This window comes from Populus alba, chromosome 1, assembly GCF_005239225.2.
Source record: "Populus alba chromosome 1, ASM523922v2, whole genome shotgun sequence".
NCBI lineage: Eukaryota > Viridiplantae > Streptophyta > Magnoliopsida > Malpighiales > Salicaceae > Populus > Populus alba.
In genome coordinates this window covers 13,756,399-13,762,552 of record NC_133284.1, presented here as the reverse complement: position 1 = coordinate 13,762,552, position 6,154 = coordinate 13,756,399, and the positions used below count along the sequence as shown (strand labels likewise).

Here is a 6,154-nt window from a genome sequence, read left to right as displayed (position 1 = left end):
ATATAGAACCATTTAATATAAAAATAGATCATTTTAGTGGTTGAAATCGGCGCTCACGATAATTTTCTCCTTTTACATTAGAATCCAGCTAGTCACTCTCTCTCTTCTCTCCCACAAAAAAACAATAAAAAATAAAATAAAATTTAATACTAAAATTTAATTTTTTAAAATTAAAAAGACCAGTCACCTAAGAGCAAAAAACAAGTGAGGGATGAAAATGATTTTTTAAGGTAAATTTCAAAGCAGCTACATATTTCATTTATTTTTTTTTCATTTTAGTTATCTATCTTTTAATTCAACCCTCATTTTCAAAAAAATATGAAATTAAGTGCTAATTTGGGTTTAAAAAAATTAAATTATACAAAATAAAAATTTAAAAATCAAATAAAAAATTTTAAAAAATCACCGCTGGTGATCTATGAGATGGTAAAATAAAAGAAGAAGCTCTTTTATAATGTAGTTGATGTAATTATCACAAAATTAGCAGATAGTTTTTGGGTTAATAGAAGGAATTCGAACAACACGAGGCTTAATAAAAAGAATTCAATCGACATAAGAGTTAATCGATCAAACTAAAAATAAAAATTAAATTAAATTAAAAAACTGACATAAATATAGGGGTAAATTTAAGAAACTCGCCTAAAATGAAAAGAGGAATGGTTCAAACTTCAAACTTCAAACAAATCCCCACAAAATGAGTTCTCCGTCGTAACAACTTCTCTAAACATGGCGTCGTGGTATGCAAAATGCCCTTATCCAGGGGTTCTCTGCACAGTGCAGCAAAAGGCAGATCAACGATACTAGAGTTAAGTAGTTTTAAGGCCGAAACAACAAATTCACGAGCAACAAAAGCATTCAGAATCAGACCGGGAATCAAAGCAGGCAGTGTCAAGTACTTTGATGAACCAAATGAACTTGCAAATAGTAGCAGAAATCATCATATTAGCAGTAAAGACAGAAGAAGCAGTAGCACGAACAAGCATATCACATGAGTGACGAACAGCAGCAGGAAAATGGAAGCAGAAATAGAATGCAATTGCAGAGAACATCATAACATATATAATGCTAAAGCAGTAGAATGAAGTAATGTAGCTAGAACCTCGTTGCAGCATGGCCAAAAAGATGGGGACAGCTAGACAGTTCCAAATCGCAGTTGATGCAAACAAAACCTAAACCTAATGCCTGCTGGATAGAGCATCATCATCAACGCCGCCAGGTATAAAGGCAGAGCTTCTCAAGAAGAGTAGTGATCGAACCTGCAAAATTGCCAAGGAAAATGGGCGGGGAATAAGAAATGGGAGTCAAGGGGAGGGGAGGGGTGTTAAAAATTGCAATTAAACTTTCAGAGGCAAAAGAAAATCAACCAAACAAAATGATATCCTCTGACCTAGAAAATAAGCTTTGCTTTGCAACAAGCAATCTGGATTCCCCCTTGGTGTGAAAGAAACATTGCTGCTTTGCAAGATGTGAGATAAGAAAGGTACTGCTAATACAACGCTTGAAAAACTAAAAACAAACAGTAAGCTCAAAGAAAATAATTGAGCCAATCATAGCAAGAGGAACAGTCACCCTGACGGACTTCGTTATCCCTTTCCTTCCAAACAGCATCAATAGAGGAGAACAATATTTCCATCACCGTTACTTAACAAGAGACTGTGTATATTCAGAGAACTAATATACCAGATCCAAAAATGCATTATATTTCTATATTAAAATGACCTTTTTAATCTTGTGGCCGCACTATGGAGTTCCGGATCGTCTTCATATTTGACACTCATGCATCATTACCATCATCGCAGCCATAAAAAGTGGCAGGCAAGTCTGGTTTTATAAGACCTGTATCACAAATCACGTACAACATTAATTATGCCAGCTTTGCTAGAGAATCAACTATGAGACCTGTTTGGAAGAATGATAATGATTGTGGTTAAAAATATTTTTTTATTTAGAAATGTATTTTAATAATATATATTTTTAAAAATTATTTTTAATATTATAACATTAAAATAATCTGAAAATATATATAAAAAATTAAATAATAAATAAATAAATTTGAGGGCACTGAGCCCAGGAACCTAAAGAAGCATACCGCAATTTGTCATAATAATTTGGCTCGTCTTTAGTCTAAAACTCTTCCCTTAAGGACAACATTTTGTCGAGACATTTTGAAGCTTCTATCAAGAAGTTGATGATTCGGGCTATGTCCTAGATTTAAACTAGGCAACTAAGCACCTGAAAGAATTAAATTACAACTGAAATTGCTTAAGTAAAACTGTGTTTACTCAGCCATATATATACACGTAAAGTCTGTTACAATGAGAACTCTTTATAAGAGTTGTAGTTGCAGAGGGATGGGAATTGCAGAGACAGGAACAAACAGAGAACTGGGAACATTGAAACTCTAGGATAAAGATATCAGTGTTTATCGTCAATCTTAATATTGTGAACTTTATCCTTATCATTCCCCTGTAAACTGGCAGGGACATCTGTCACAGAAAGTTTATCCCGGAGGTAACAGAACCGATCAGCCGTGTGTCCCTTGGTAAAAATATCTGCAGGTTGCAGAGAGGTGGGAACATGTTGAAGTAGTATATCTTTATTTGCCACCTTTTCTCTGACAAAGTGGTAATCCACTTCAATGTGTTTCGATCGGGCATGGAAAATAGGATTTGAGGCAAGAGCTAAGGCACTTATATTGTCACACCATACGACTGGAGCAGAAGCAAGAGAAACCTGCAACTCACGCAACAACATTCTTAGCCAATACACCTCAGCTGTAACTAGAGCTAAACACCTGTATTCAGCTTCAGTATTGGATTTTGACACTACAGGTTGTTTCTTAGCAGACCAAGATATGAGATTGGACCCAACAAAAACACCATAGCCACAGGTGGAGCGTCTGTCGTCAGGATCACCGGCCCAATCAGAGTCACAATAGGCATTGATTGCAAAGGAACCAGGTCTGTAGAAGAGACCATAATCAAGTGTTTGGTTTAAGTATCGTAGCACGCGTTTGGCTGCTGTCCAGTGAGCTGAAGTAGGCGCTTGCATGTGTTGACAGAGTTGATTGACTGAGTATGCAATGTCCGGGCGTGTGAGAGTTACATACTGTAAAGCCCCCACTGTTTGCCTATATTCAGATGGGTCTGGAATACTTTCTCCATCAAACTTGGATAGCTTAGACCCGGAGACACAAGGTGCACGGTATGGGCGGATACCAGTAAGCTGCACACGGTCCAGAAGATCAATTATATACCTTGTTTGTCGAAGATGTAACCCTGAAGAATTACGTATGGCTTCAATTCCCAGAAAATATGTCAACTGACCAAGATCCTTCATAGCAAACTCAAGTTGTAATTGAGATATAAGAGTGGTAATAAAATTCTGATCATTTAAGGTAACCAGAATGTCATCCACGTAAACTAAGAAGAATGCATGGACATTGTCACGATGACAGATAAATAGTGAGGGATCAACTTGTGAACTTTGAAAATCAAGAGCCAAAAGAGCAGTAGACAGTCGATTAAACCAGGCACGGGGAGCTTGTTTCAACCCGTAAAGAGATTTATGAAGCTTACAAACAAATTGGGGGTGTGCAGGATCAACAAATCCTTTGGGTTGTGTCATATAAACTTCCTCTTCTAACACACCATGAAGGAAGGCGTTAGAGACATCAAGTTGACGTATATCCCAGTTGAAAGAAACAACGATGGCAAGAACCATTCGGACAGTGGAAGGCTTGATGACTGGACTAAATGTGTCAAGAAAATCAACGCCACTTCTCTGTAGATATCCCACAGCAACTAATCTGGCCTTGTGACGTTCAATACTGCCATCAGGTCGCCGTTTGAGTTTAAAAACCCATTTACATGGAACCAAATTCTTACCAGGGGGACGAGAACATAGTGACCATGTATCATTCTGTAACAAGGACTGGAATTCACTGTCCATTGCCGCACGCCACTCAGGAATGGTTACTACTTCAGCATAGGAACGGGGCTCAACACAAATTAGACTTGCATGCAAAGCTTGAAGGGGGTGACGAGTGGAATATAAATGAAAGTCAGGGAACCTACGAGGCTTATGATGACCAGTCTGTGATCTAGTGATTATTTTGGTGGAAGACTCATGAGTAGATAGGGCACCATTTTGGAGGTTAAGGATGGTATTGTCATGGTGGTCAGAAGAAGGACTAAGAGTTGGTGCACTAGGTATGGGAATGGATTCAGAAGAATCGGGTTGGCCAGAATAGAGAGATGGGAGAGAGGAGGGGAGATGGTATTCATTGGAATTAATAGCTGGAGCAGGATGAATATTATGTAAGGGAAGGTCAGTGAGAACCTGGGTAGGTGAGGAAGTTGTTGGGGGAGGAGAAAAATCAGAGGATGAGGGGAAAATATGTGAAGGAGGAGTGAAGAACAAACCTGGAGACATACCTGAAGAGGAGACGCAGCTGGCAGGATCTGTGATAATGGAGTGTGCAGGAAATTGCTCTTCGTCAAAAATCACATTTCGAGAGATATAGACACGTCTGGAGGAAGGATCTAAACACCGAAATCCTTTGTGATTGGAGCTATAACCAATGAAAATACAAGGCATGCTACGATATGATAATTTATCATTTGTGTAAGGACGAAGACATGGAAAACATTGACATCCAAATGCTCGAAAATATGTGAAGTCTGGAGGAAGATGAAAAAGACGTTCATATGGTGAAACATAATCAAGAACTTTAGTAGGTAGTCGATTAATGATAAAGATAGCAGTGAGAAAAGCATCAACCCAAAATTTCTTAGATAAGCCTGATTGAGCTAGAAGAGTAAGTCCCATATCCATAATATGACGATGTTTCCTCTCAGCAAGGCCATTTTGTTGAGAAGTGTGAGGACATGATAGTCGATGAAAAATTCCATTATCCCTTAAAAAATGTTTAAAGATGGTGGAACAATATTCACCACCATTATCACTTTGAAATTGCCGAATTGGGAATTTAAATTGTTTCTCCACTAAAAGCTTGAATTTAACAAATGTAGAATAAATATCAGACTTATGTGAAATAGGAAACATCCAACAAAAACGAGAAAAATCGTCAATAAAAATAACATAATAACGACAACCACTTAATGAAGGTGTGGAATTGGACCAGACATCAGAGTGAATTATTTCTAGGGGAGCAGTGGACTCTCTTGATGAGTCAGAAAAGGGCAATTGTTTAGACTTGCCTAGTTGGCAAGGTGCACAAACTGATGTTTTATTGATGGAATCACTAACTGGAAGAGAAAATTTGGAAATGACACGACGCAGAGTTTCTAGGGAAGGATGGCCTAGGCGACAGTGCCAGATGGAAGTAGGAGCCTTGACACCAACAGTCATTGTGAGAGCATGATATGGTGAAGCAGATAGTTGACGAAGGTTGATCGGATACAATCCATTATCACTTGGTCCCGTCAGGAGCGTGTTCCCCGTCAGGATATCCTTAACAGAAAAATCAGAACCAGTGAGTTAAAAAAGGACATTATTATCCTGACAGAATTTATTGATAGAGAGGAGATGAGCTGATGCTTGAGGACAATAAGCAACATTATTTAAGGCAAGAGTAGTAGAAGAGAGGGTTTTAATGGAAGCATTGCCAGTATGAGATATGTGCAAACCTGTACCGTTACCTACGCCCACAGAAGCATCACCTTCGTAAGGATGAGAAGTTGCAAGATTAGCAATATCTGAAGTAACGTGAATATTAGCACCACTGTCTGCATACCATTGATGTTGATTTAAATAAGTTGTATTGGCTTCTGCAACCATGGCTGCTAAGTCAGTAGGAGGATGTCGTCCTTGAAAAGAGTAATTCATGCGGTTAAAGCAATCCAAGGCCTGATGGCCCTTTCGTTTGCAGATTTGGCATGGAGATCTGGAACGAGAGTCAGAAGGAGCTGATGAAGATGGACGTGGGAGGTGAGGTAGTGGTTGCCGAAATTGAGAGGAAGCACTACCCGATCCTTTAGATACCCCGGAGAAGCGAGATTTATTACTGCTGTGACGAGAACTGATTTTAGCTGCAGGTTTATGTGAGTAAAGAGCATAAGAACCTGCCTCATGGTGAAGAGATTGACTATGAAATTGTTGCATAAGGTCATGGTTCAGTAGTTCTGCATGA

At 38.6% G+C, this 6,154-nt stretch overlaps 1 long non-coding RNA gene across 1 annotated transcript; it reads right to left on the bottom strand.

The window, feature by feature from the left end:
- Nucleotides 1–512: 512 nt before the first annotated feature.
- On the bottom strand, nucleotides 513–1,851 carry LOC118039094 (uncharacterized). The gene is made up of 2 exons (XR_004685877.2): nucleotides 1,388–1,851; nucleotides 513–1,256 (listed from the first exon to the last, which is right to left on the bottom strand). It is a non-coding gene; the product is annotated as an uncharacterized lncRNA (long non-coding RNA).
- Nucleotides 1,852–6,154: the final 4,303 nt, after the last annotated feature.